Source organism: Pogoniulus pusillus, chromosome 25, assembly GCF_015220805.1.
Source record: "Pogoniulus pusillus isolate bPogPus1 chromosome 25, bPogPus1.pri, whole genome shotgun sequence".
In the NCBI taxonomy this organism is placed as follows: domain Eukaryota; kingdom Metazoa; phylum Chordata; class Aves; order Piciformes; family Lybiidae; genus Pogoniulus; species Pogoniulus pusillus.
In genome coordinates this window covers 10,759,598-10,773,319 of record NC_087288.1, presented here as the reverse complement: position 1 = coordinate 10,773,319, position 13,722 = coordinate 10,759,598, and the positions used below count along the sequence as shown (strand labels likewise).

The following is a 13,722-nucleotide window of genomic DNA, read 5'->3' as shown; positions in this document are numbered from 1 at the left end:
AAACACCTTGACAAACTCAACACAGGTATAATGACATTAGGATATTAAGCCTGCCCGGATAGTTTGAAATGCACAGCACTGCTGAATTTCCAGTTTCCTAGAAACTGTTCCACTCCTATGTAAGCTCCCCAACCAATACACAGAAGGAATGGCAGCTCCCCACTTGGTAGGGATGTGAACATGATGTGACAGCAGTATCAGGAATACTGTGGGATTCTAACCATGCAATGGCCCAAAATTATTGTCAGCAGACACAGTTGCATTGTTTGAAGTACAGAGCGTCCCCACATCTTCCTCTCAGCAGTTAGTCTTGAGATGATGGACGGAGATTCAACACCAACTAACTTTCAACTTGGTCTTTTTTCTGCCATTAAGCTCACACAGCTCTTTATTCCTGTTAAGAGTCTGATTTTTAAATACTGCTTTGCCTTGGCTCACAGGCACCTGCTACTGACAATTACCAGAGAACATATGTAAGAAAAAAGAATAGCATATGGCTACACAAATAACTACAGCGAGGAAGCGCTTCTCACAAGCTCTTAAAGGGACAAGTAATTTCACCCGTGTTCCAACAGGCCACCTCCACAACATGTGCAAAGAATTACTGCTCAAACACACACCAACGGGGTAACACCAACCAGTGCCCTCTCAGGGCACCACTCAGAACTTTCCCCTCCATCACCTCCTCCTCAACAGCTACAAGACGAGTCATAAAAAGTATCCCGACAAAGTGTATGAATGGATATCCATTGCTTTTGTGTGCCCAGAGTGATCCAAAGGCTGAAGGCAGGCAGAAGCCTCCTTGACTTTCCTCCTGGGGCAGAGGCAGGAGGAGAAGGGAAACCTCTCCAGTGTTCACTGCGGTGGTGGGTGGGTTTGTTTTGCTGTTTGTTTTAAGTAGTTTGAATCTGTCACTTCTCCACTGCCCCACACCTCCCAGAATAGTCAAGATAAATAAAATCACTCTGCAGATAGGACATTATGGCTGGAGACAGGATGATTGCTATCTTTTTGCTTTGTCTCTGTGCACATGGAGTACCACTACCATCACAGTAGGAAGTCTGCTACATTCAAATGCATAAATTCAACATAGTATTTTCCCCTTCTCTCTTCTTAACATATTTATTTTTCCTCTGGGAAGTGACTTACTTTAAAAACTGCTTTATGATTAAAGAAAGGCAGCAATCAACTTTTCAAAATGTCAACTTTAATTTGATTTCTGTTTCACTCTTCCCAGCTCCTCAGGCTCTCACAGAAAACCTCTATGGCTCTATTTCACACTTTGCCACTGCTACAGCCCTAGTGTCAAGCCCAGAAGGGCAGCCCCTGCAATGGAGCTCAGCTTTGCACATGGGGCATGCAGAACAATCTAGGAGGAGTTTTATTTCACAAACCTAGTCAGTCTTACAAGGGCAGGCATTTTTAACCTACAAGACTGAGAGGACAACCTCCTATGACGACATGCTGCACCGAACTCCAGACCTGGTTACGAGATCTGTCAAAAAGCAGCATGCCATACCTTGCTTGCTTGGGCTGCACCTGCCATCCAGGGAATAACATGGCATTAGGAGGTCACCCAGTCCTGTTCACATGCACAGCAGTGAAGTTACATTCCCATCAATTGCAAAAGGCTTTAGATCAGATCTTTATTTCTCTCTGTCATACAAAATGCAGAGCATTTACGATGGAGTTATCAATGTGCCACCGTCAGCAAGGAAAGCCTCAGAGCACAGAGCTCATATTGAGTTACTGGCCCTAGAGGGAAGATAAAAACCTCTGAATTCACCATGGCTGAAATAAGCTGTGATGTCATTTCCATACAAAGGTTAGTTAAAAAAAAAAAAAGTATTTAAATATTTTTTTCAGTTCCAAGATACTGAGATATGCAAACTGCTTGGCCTCTGTTTCAAGTAAACAGTGCGAGATAGCCCAAAAACTTAATAATGCGTTCAAGCTTTCATTCCTGCTCTTCAGAGGACTCAGCCTATGACAGGATCAGATCGTTGGGAGACCAGCAAGCCAAACCACTTGTACAGGCACGCAGCCTCAGCCCCATCCCACCCAGCACTGCCAGCAGAGTCTGGTTCTCACTCTTCGACAAGATGTCTGGGTTTGGTTTTGTGTTTTGTTGGGGGTTTTGGGAGGGAGGCTTTTTTCGTGGTTTGGTTTTTTTTTAAGGAAGAAAATTTAAACAAACTATCAATAATAGTAATAATAATCTTGCTGTAATAACTCTACAGGATGATTACAGTTGAAAGTAACAATTCTCTAAGGATAGATTAAACAAACCATGCAAAACAGGCAGAGATCAGAGAGAAAGGGTATCTAAGAATTATAAAAGGTGTCCAGCTATACCAGTACAAAATAAACTCCTGCCTAAGAGAGAAGAAACCACTGAAAGAAAAACCTGAAAGTACCAAAAAAAAAAAAAAAAAACCCAATCAAACAGAAAAGAGCCCAAAACACAACCAAACACTCAAACTTAGTCAATGCGGGTAAGTGAGAAAAGGCTGCAGAATAATCCTACTATTTTTACAAAATATTACCCTTTTTTAAAAAGAAAGTCATAATTTTGGAACAAAAAAAAAACCCAAACCCAAACACTTTTCCCTCAAAAAATGTAAATCCTTAATACAGACTTGGCTTTAAGCATTATGCATACCCATTATGCTAATAAATACCTCTAGAACTAGAGAACATCTATGAGAAAATTCAACCTGGAGGGTAATTTTCCTGAAGTTTCTACTTGGCAAATGAAAACAGTGCTTTCAACAGATGAATATCCTTCCCTGTAATTGTTATTCTGTTACCATTATGTAAATCCGTGTTCTACACAAACGCAGCCTGGATTCTACACAATGGAAAAGAAAACAAAACCAAAAACTCAAACCAACCTGCACAGGACAGGGCAGAACAACATGTAAGCACAGGTTTCTAAAGAAGGATAAAAAAAAAAGCTGGTTGCATAATTTATTCACTTTCCTACTGGTTTCACAGATTAAGATAGCAGCATCATGAGACAACAGAAAGATTTCTTTTGCTTTTGCATCAGTAATTTGCAAGTCTTCAGGTTTTATTGGGTCTTACTGCTGTTGTTCAATGTGAAAATAGCGTGGAAATAATGGTTACCGGCATTCCCAGTCTACACAGCTTGCTAAGTGCAGCTTGACAGAGGTACAGGCCCACCAAGCACTATAAAGAAAGATTTACAGTAAGTGGTGACTAATCTTTACAGCATATACTGTATGAGTATCACTGAGTCACCTTGAAAGTTTGTTCATTGACTCGAACGCTGCTTCTTCCATTCTCCTCCCTCCCTGATCTGCAGACCTATCTGAAATCTGCATTCATTCAAAGAGAGATTCTCATTGCCTTAATAGGCAATCGGTGCAGGTACAAAAACTTACTGCTGTTGTACTGGACTGACCTAAAAACCATGGATTTGCCTACACAGCAGCACAAAAATAAATCAACAAATTTAAAAAAAAAAACCAACCCAAACAATCCACAACCCCCAAAAAAAAAATACATTTTAGCATTTTTGTTCAGCAAGAATCTTCTGCATCTGTGAGGAAGGAGGACTGCAGGAAGAGCCTCTCTAAGAGGCACAAAGCGATCCTGCTACTGGAGAAAATGCTCAGATACAACATTTGGCAACCTGATCGCAGGAAAACTGAGCAAAACACCCAGTTTAAATCGTCTGGTTTACTGGTAACAAAAGCTGCAGCAGAACAAGACAGCCACATACTATAGATAGCTGTAAGGGCCACATATGACTTGGCATTTGCCTAAGACTAAATTAAGATGCCCCACTCTTTTGTTCTCTTCTTTTCATTTCTTGCAATTTACATAATTAACAGTACAGATTTTTGCAGAAAGTAAGAGTTCTATCTGAAAACTAAAAAGCTGTTGATTCTAAGGATAGCACAGTGCTTAAATATAAGCATTTTCTTTACATAATTGAAGCCTATTATCCACTTTGCAATTAACGATTCTTCAACTAGAGGTATACAATTACTACAGAGTAAAATAATTACAGAAAAAAAGCTGCATTCATAGACAGACCCAACCTTGCCCCTTCTTGCAAACAGTCACGTAGGTAGTGACTACAATGTGATGACTGAAAACTGAAAAACCTGGCCTAATACTGAGCATGCTTAACCCAACAGAAGCCCTCCCATCAACTGGCTTTATGTAGTAGTCTACGTGCCACTATCACAACAATGTCAGTTCTGCAATCTTACTAGTTTTGGACCACTGCCTACTGGCTGTGAGCTAGTCTTTAAAACCAGATGAGCCCATGTTATTTTAATGAACCCCTACTTTAACTAACAATCAAGCAGTCAGCCTACGGATGGCCTGCTGACAGACTTCCAGCACCAAGGTATTGCTCCTTTCAGAAACCATCAGAACTTTGTGCAATCGGTTTATCGTTTATACATGTGCATCCAACATCCAGATTAAAAGTTCTTCTGGAAGTTGGAAATCATTGAAACAAGAGTCTGCAAGGCCTTTATTTTGTCTTCCCTTCTCATATTAAGCAGTACCTTACTATGCAGCCAGCCACATTCAGCTTAACACGCTCTGTTTTCATTAACAAAAGAGCACTTATCTCAGTGTCTTTTTTTCTGTGCACCTCCCATTTCGGGCATATTATGTCTTCAAATCTAAAGCTGTTTTTTTAACTTCAAAGAGTAATGTTTCACTACAAGCAAAATTAAGGGTAAAATTCATCCTCTGCAATGCATCTTTGGTTTTCAAGTATATAAATGGCAAAGCCTTTTTTCATTTCACCTGCAAGGCATATTCTCTTAACGTTTTTTTACTATAATAGCAGCAACTTTTTAGCAGTATTAAAGTTCATTATGAAGCAGCTTTTTCAACATTTCATCATTTTAAAAAAGCTATTTTTTTCTCACTTCAGAGAAGTTTGGCTTTTCATTTTCTGCTTTTACCAAACACATGCAGAAAACAGCAATACATTTTCATCATGATGCATGCAGTTCAGGTACCAATTTACTGAACTATGACAGCATAAAACAAGCTTATCTGATGGAAAGGAAAAAAATAGAGAGAATTACTGCTCACCACCACAACCACGAAGCCTCTTCTAGTCTTGGAAATACATAGCATCAACGGGAAAAAAAAGAGAGATAAGCTGTCTGCCTGCAGTTCTGCAAACATTTTGGCTTAGAGGAATTACAGACACCTTTCAGTGGAGATACTCAGAAATACAGGTTTTAAATAGTTATGAATACGAATTGCACTTCTCCAGACATAAATTATCTTCTAATTTAGAAACCCCCCTTCACTCACCCAGCTCTGTACCTGACGCTTTGTCATGCAGGTTATTGAAACACATGAGGATGGTTCACAGGGCATTCCTGTACGTAAGGACTGAAACAGAATTAGTGCTTCACTGTCCACATGCAGAGACACTCTCTACCTGGTTCTTACAACTGGTCATATCTTGGTGAGATCAAGATAGTGAAAGTTGTTCCAGACAAAGGCAAGAATTTAATTTCTGATGTTCACATGCCTCCTTGGCATGCTCCTGCTCGCATCAATTGTGTTGCCAAAGAAAGTTAGAACTTCAAAAAGCTTTACTCAGTCCTTTTATACAAAAAGTATCATGGTTCAGCATCACACCACTATGGCATGCCAGTCTCTGAGATGGCTTTCTGCCCTATTTTTGCCAGGAACTCATTAAAATATCACTGCAAGTACTTGTTTGTTATCATTGCTGTGATGCTGAATTCACGTTTTTACACTGATCAATAAAAGCTAAATCAACGCACTACACACCCAGCCCACACATGAAGAAAACTAATTTAACAATGAGATCAAAGTTGTCTAGCTTCTGCTGCCGTAACATCACAACCAGCCTGTTGGGTTTTGCCAGTTACCTTTGAAGAAACATTAGAAATGAACAAAAATAATTCTGGGAAGCACATACTGAAATTGCAGATACAAAACAGAGATAGGAGGGCACATGCAAATAACCACGTGGGAGACCTTTGCTTGAATTTGAATTGCATGGTGGATCACAGAGACAGTTGAAGTATCAATGTTCCTGCAAAGCTGCACCATTCAATGTAGCTTAACAGTAACCATTTCTTTTGATTTATCAAAATGCATAGGGGTTTGTTTGCAATGCTGAGTATAAGCTCTGAAAAGTAACCAGTTTAGTTTTTAAAAAAGGCATCATCTGAACTGCTTCTGCCTACTTCTCCCCAATACATCAGGGGTACAGCAACAAAACGCTGTGCTCAGCACTGAGCTATACGTGACATACACTTGCAGTTCAGGCAACAGAGCTTCCTCCTGCGCTCAACAGACACAGCCTCGGTAACAGCCACAGAGCTCATGGCTATCTGAAAACCCTCTGCAACTCAGGAGCCATGGCAAAGGTGATGATTTCAGCCTCCAAAGAGAGTGCAACACATAGCTTTCTCCTTGTTTGAAGAGCCAACTCAAGGATCACCACCTGTCTGCAAGGTAAGGCAAGATTTGATGCTTAGGACAAAACAAAACACAAGAGTTGGGCTTAAAAATAATGGATAATTTTAGAAGCCTGAGTCACTTTCCTAATTTTTTTAGGGTTTGACAGCCTACCTTTTTGGGGAAAGAAAGCTTAGTTCAGCTATTTAGGATCTTAAAGTATTCATACTTGTGACAGAAGTGAACCATTTGAACACTGGTCAGCATTCACTCTCTTATTTTACACACTGCTATTGTAGCTGTCAGTGCAAATCTTACAATCATTATAAAAGCAATTAACTATCAAATGTTACCATTAAATAACAGCATCACTGTGTACTAGTGAAGCACTTTTTTCTGACAGAAACATGATGGTCCACCAGGACATCTTCACCAGCAGAAACAGCAGGGTAGCAGCAGAGATGAAGCACAAGTGGTACAAGTACAGCCGGCCAGAGCAGCCAGAAGCAGTCCTACTCTAACATCCAAAAGCTACAGACTCTTGCCAAAGAAGCCTCACTTCACTTAACTGTTCCTTCTTCACACACTGCTACACTGTCAAAATCAGTGAATTACTTTTAGTTTCTGATCAAAACTAGTACTGATAGGATCTTTTGCCTCCAAACTTCCATAGATTTATAATGCAGTATTTTCTAATCCTCAGAATTGAAAAACTGTAATCAAAATTAAAGCACATTTCCTCCTTGATGAAAAAATATTGTGCCATATGAGTAACATACTTCATATTTCCTGATCACCAATAAACTGTATTCAATTCTGTATGCAGAGCAGAAGGCTACTTCAATTTATGCAAAGATCTAAGAGCATTTGTTTCAGTAGATCACTTAAGATCATACCCTACCAAGAGAGCCTATATGCATGCCATAGGACAGCAGGGTTCGCCCTACTGACCAGTCCTAAGCTAGTCAGTAGATACCAGGATTGCAGTGAGTGTTCTGTTACGAAAACTAAAGTTGTTACAATCTAGGTCAAGTGCTAAATAAAATAAAATAGTATTTTTAACAACCCTCTTACTAATACAGCTGCAATTGGCATAACTGTCCAAGTGTAAACAGAGATGCTTCCAGGAAAAGGCATTTCTGGTTCTGATTTGGCATGTGAAACCTGACAACACAGGGAAAAACACATTTCTGCTAGCATAGCACAAGTGGAAGTTCAGATGGCACTCCAGCCCATGCAAAAGTGTGACAAAACTCCTCAAGCCCCTAACATGCACTATTTTTCCAGCAGAATTTTTAGTTTAAAGGGGAGAATGTATTTAAGGTCATTTCTAAACACATCAGCATTAGCTATTTCTGTCTCTTCTAAATAGAAAAACTAGAACACAGACTTCCCTCCCATTCTCCCCCACACCCCTCCCAAACACATGTACACTAAAAATATATAAATAAAGGAAATGAAACTTCCCCATCAATAAAAATGGGGGGTGGGGGGGAGAAAGAACATAGACAAAAAGGGGTCTGTTACAACATCTCTAATGGCCAGCTAAGAGTTAACATTCGGGTTGGGTTTTTCTGTTGTTTGTTGTGGTTTGTTTTCTGTTTGGTTGGGTTTTTTTCTATAAAAACTGAGAACTTCAGCCACTATCAAATTTAAACTTCATAGCCACTTAGCTCACAGGGTGGGGTCTTTTTTTTAACTCATACTCCAATGCTGAATTTATTTAGGATTTGATATCCACTTAAAGCATCTAACACAAATTCTGCACCTCAAATTGTCCTTCAAGAGCTCTGCCAAGCTCTGTTTGAGCCAATATAAGCAAATTCCTCTCACTATCAGGGTTCTTTTTTTAAAAAGCTGCTAATAATTTAAACTTTCACCTGTTTTCCTAGGGTGATCCTCCCCCAGTCTATGTTTTTTTCAATCTTAAAACTCCAGGGTTAGCTGGAGGTTTCAGTACCTGAGTCTGCGATCTTCTTCGTTAACAAACACGAGATTTTTGACAAATTAAAAAGAACAACCCAAATATATATATGTGTATATATATATAATCTACAGCAATCTTGATCTGCTATAGATGCAATGAAGCCTAAACATGAAGAGAATTAAAAAAAAAACAAAAACACAGAACAAAACCTTGCAACACTTCACTTCAAGGACATATCACAATGCAGGCTCTATCAAAAATCCTACCATGAGCAGTTAGTTGATGAAGCGAGGGAGGGGAAATACAGAAACCATTTTCTCACTGGAAAGACAGAAAAACTTGTGATAAGGCTCAGGATGGCTGCTTTAGAAAGGTCAAATTGGTGGGGTAGGGAAACTCAGCACTTGTGGCCGTAGGCTTGGGAAGAAAGTGGCCTATACCAGCCCAGGTGACTGGTGCATGGCAACCTGGAGATCAGTGATCTGTGTGAAATTCTAACAAAATGGGAACTGTAAATTGGAGAAAGACAAATCAAAATGAAAATGTTTTTAAAAAAATTAATCAACTACTGAGTCTGCAACACATCAGGATCTCGGGTCTTTCCAGAGCACATCATCAGTCAACTATGAAAACTTAGGTGGGCTGTCTGTGTGAGACACATTACTCTGAGCTGAAACCACAATACTCACTTCACTCAGACCTCAAAATATACCCAGTGCTACATGACTCCTCCAAAACCCTGCAACATCTCCACTCTAATAGAGTTTAAACTTAAAAAGAACAATAAAAAATCCCTATTACGGGGCAGTAGGGCATTCCCCAAACCATTATCCTCTCAAGAAAAAAGTAACCTAAATTATGTATTTGCCTTCTAGTTTCTGCAGCAGCAGGTTGTAACCTGAGCACATTCTCCAGTTTTCCCCTTTTCTCAGCTGCTCTTTTGAGCAGGGCCAGGTGAACCTGCACACCCAGCACCACAGAGCAACATGACCAAGCGAGAAAGAGAAAATAAACCACTGTCAAATATACTCTTGCTTCTGCCCACAGAAACCAATACCCAAGAAGAACCCGCGCTGATTTGACTTACTGCCTGTCCATGTTACCACTGTGTACTCCTGGCCATGCTGAATTGCACCCTACCTTACAACAGCAAGGAGATGGTGATGCAAAAGCCCACTCTTGGCATCTTCAGATGTAAGGAGAAATAATCCCCCAAGATCTACAAGATAGCTTAGCACATGCTGCTCAAAATCAAATTCATCAGATCTCTTAAATCTGCTTGGCATCAAGCGAAGAGTTAAAGAACAAACTAAAATCGACAACCTTGTCGCTACCTGTTTTTAAAACCACGCTCAGACCTAGTCTTGGAAGGAAGAGCTGCCTTTCTTAAAATACATCTGAATGCACTATTTTTATCTTTATCTTAGAAGGCCTGATTTCCCCTCACAGCCCTGCCATTGATTACAATAATAGGTTTCCCAGAGCTGGACTATTTAAGAAGAGGTTTTAAAATTTCATATGCAGCAAAACATGGAATTTTCTGCCTTCTTTTTTTTTTTTTTTTTGTTTCATAGAGTATTTTCAGTTGGAAAAGACCTTTAAGACGACCAAGTTCAACCATTGTCTAAGTGGTGCCAAAACATGTCTCTTAGTGCAACATTTAATGTAGCTCACTCACTCCCCACCCTACAAATACTCACTCACAGGTGTAGTAACTTTTCCAAGCAATGCCACTGGTGCTGCTCATCTTATGTAAGTAACTAAGTAGATGGCAGCTGTACCAGGCAGCATTCATACACACGCTTAAAGGTGCTTCTGCCTCCATCATACAGGTGGAGGAGAAGCAAAAGGACCTATTAATTTTAGGGACAGAAAAAAAATATATAATTCTGGTGGCAATTCTTCATTGGAAGCTATGCGGCCTCAAAAGAAGACAAGGTGAGAAAACAAATTGTTTCCATATTGACAACTATTTTGTATCAACCAAACATTGCTTGCTTAAAAAAGAAAAAAAAAAATTAATCTGTATTTCTAAGGAAGCTGAAATGAAACTGCCTCACCTCATAAGTTATTATGACACATCCCAAGGAGACACAATCTCTCTGTGAGAACCAGAGTCTCACAATGACATTACAGATCAAAGGGCCTTTCTTTAGCTTACTACTGTTCTATCACAAGAGAAGGGTCTTCTCGAATACTTGCCGACCAAGCTCTTGAACAACATATTCCAAACTTGATTAGAACAAACAAAAGAACAAGGTAAGATTAAAATATACACAGCAAAGTATTATCTTACTGCTTTAGAACATTATCTTACTGCTACAATACATTAGAGGATTGTTCCTCTTCTATTTTTCTCATAGTCCCTGTCAAGTTACGAGTTCAACTTACAATGGCAAGCTTCACTAATGTCATTGGGAGAATTAAAATGGCCAGAAGAAGAGAAGTAACAGAGTTTTGAATTTAAAATTTAGGAATTCCTTTTTCCTAGCTAGGCTACTTGAATGCTACCCAAAACCATAACAAACCCAAAAACACGAGGACTTGCTTTGCAGTATTCAATGCAATCTCAGAGGCAGGTCTTCAGCAGCAATACAAGGGTGGAAAAAATTCAATGGAGCATTTTTCGGTCTACCCAAACATAACATGAGTCACTATTAGGTAGAGAGGTTGCTGTGGTTTATTTATACTCATGCTGGCCTATGTTGGAGGCACAATGCCTACCCAGATACCCTTGGCCTCATTCCTCTCTCCAGTGGAGTAATGTCAGTGGTAGGACATATGTTGATAGGAGCATGATTAAGCTCTGGCCCTACTGTTTCACCCAGAGAGGCTGATTCTCTACTCTCTGCTCAGGCCAGCTTCCACAGTGAAGTCCATTACTTGAATTCAAGCTTTTTAGGGTTTTCAAAATACATTGGTTTAACTATCATACCAACAATGCTGCTCAGCTCCCCGCTGGAGTCTTATTAGTGGTAGTGGAAGAGCTCATAAGAGTGCCTACTTGCACCAAAACTTTTGAATAGGCTATATTTAAGCCTTGCATACTTGCAAAGTACATCAGACTATTGGTTAGATGAAAATGGCATACAACACATTTTCTTCAGAAGAAAAATTGCTTGTCTAAAGTCTAAACAAATATACTCACTTGTTTTAAGCAAATTCACATAGCTGAACTTCCATGTTACATATGCATGTACAAAGCATTGGTGAAGCAGCACTTCCATTGTTAAGTATGTGCCTTACACAAGCCTTAGGAAAAAGGTAACGTAACAGCCAGGACACATTGCATCTTGTTAGTTCAGCAGGTAACACAGTGATACAACTAATCTCTACCTAGATGTGTTTTAGTAAGGAAATGGATCCATTCTGATCCAGTTGAACGTCCCAACAAGATCACCAAGTAGAATCATGATCATAGCAAATAGGTGCACATACGGTACACAGGAACAGTTCACACATAAACCAATGTTGTAAAGATGAATTACTTCATCACAACACCGTACCTCGAGCAAGGGCAGGGGGCAGGTCCCCAGGCATAGCCCTATGGGCCAGTACTCACTCAGGGGAGGTACAGGTGGTAGGGTGGCCCTGCTGAGCAGTGTGGCAGGCCAGACCCAAGCTTGCCAGGTGACCTCTCCCCTCTTCCCGTACTCACGGTAAAATTATAACTGTCAAAGACATAAAACTTCACCCCCTGTGATTATCTGCTAAAAACGTTAATCACGTAGTTAAGCATTTACAACATCTTCCATATATAGCTGAGTTACAGGCCATCACGTTTAGTCTGCTGCTATCACAATAGCCTGCAAAAATCAACCAACATCACCAGGAACCACCTGAACTGCAGCCAGTGTGGATGCGGTGGGACAGCAAGTGCAGGTCAGACTTTACTGGGGAAAGGTAGCATCTCAAGTAGTCATGCCTGACCAGCGGACCAGCAGATGTGAAAGCCGCTCTAAGAAGTCAGCACAAGGATGAGTAGGCACTATCCATTTATTAACTGGTTAACTGCCAATTAATTTTACTTGCAAATTACCTCTCTAGTATTTAAACATCTGGCTAAGACTTTTTGATCGTTACACCCCCTCACCCCCGTATTTTGACAGGCCAGGAAAATGAAGCACTTCTGCGGCCCGGCAGCGCCCAGTCCGCCGCACGCTCCTCTCCCGCGGAAACGATAGGGAAATACACATTTCTCCGGAGCCGGGGCTCAGCCAGCGGTGCTACCCGGCCGCAGGAAAGGGCTCCAAAATCGAATCCCGAACTGCATTCTGGCTAACATGGACTGACACCGAGCCCGGGTCGAGCGCGCCGCCGACTGATGCATCGTGGGGGGCGACCACGCATGGGCCGGCAACTGGTGCCTGAGGCCGTGGCGCGGACCGCGGGACGGCCGCTCGGACAACTTCCGCGGCAAGCCCCGCCGTGTCGCCCTTCCCAGCCTCTACTCCCCGGCGCGGCGCGGCACGGCGCCTGGGACCTGGCAGCACCGCCGCGGTGGGGCGCCCAGGGGCCGGTCCGCCGCCCTTCGCGGCCACCCCGCCCGCCAGGGCCGGACAGGTACCGTCAGTGCCCCGCTGCCGCGCCCGCCCCCAGCCTGCTTCCAACCCCCCACGCCTCGCCCCCCGCGCCCGTCCGCCGCCAGCCGGCGGAGAGAGGCGATCGGTGAGGAGGAGGAGAGAGCAGGCTGGGCCTCGCCTACTCGGCGCTGCAGAGCGAAAGTGAACTGCAAACTGCAAACTTTTTTTTAACCACTCTCCCCCCCCCCCCCCCCCTTTTTTCCCTCTTTTTTTTTTCCCTTTCAGCGGAGCCTCAGCTCCTGCAAAAATGAAACTTAGGAAGCATTCGCCTACCTGGCGTGAAGTCTGCAACAAGTGCAGGCGCGAGGGCCGGGCGCAGGGAGCGGCGCGGTCAGGCGCGGGGCTGATGTCGATGTGTGCAGAGGGAGCTATTGCGATATTAATTTATTAGGGAGCTGCCCGAGCTCGGTCCTACTTCACTTACTGTACGGCGCTCGCCCTGTAAACAAATATCGCTCCGCCAGAAAACATACTCCCCCCGGCCCGGCCCCGGCCCCGCTACCAGGCACCCACCCCGGCGACGGCACATGGAGCGGAGCGGGGCGGGGCGGGGGCTCGCTGCACCCCCACCCGCACCGCGCTGGGGGTGGCTCCGGGCACCGGCACTTACCTCCGGCACGGCCTACCCCTCCCGCCGTGCTGCCTTTGCCGAGTCCGTGATGAAAAACAACCACAACAAAACCGAAAAGAACCGGTGTCAGCAAATCGCTGTCAAATTATTTTCTTGCAGAAGAGAAGGGAGGTGGGGGGGAAGCAGAAGGGGGAGGAGGC

At 42.5% G+C, this 13,722-nt stretch overlaps 1 protein-coding gene across 1 annotated transcript in view; it reads right to left on the bottom strand.

Moving 5' to 3' along the window:
• TRERF1 (transcriptional regulating factor 1) overlaps positions 1-13,720 on the bottom strand; it is a 114,256-nt gene extending 100,536 nt beyond the window's left edge. The window contains exon 1 of the mRNA XM_064164420.1: positions 13,225-13,720. The gene's annotated coding sequence lies outside the window, so the exon portion shown is untranslated. The remainder of the gene's footprint in view (positions 1-13,224) is intronic.
• Positions 13,721-13,722: the final 2 nt, after the last annotated feature.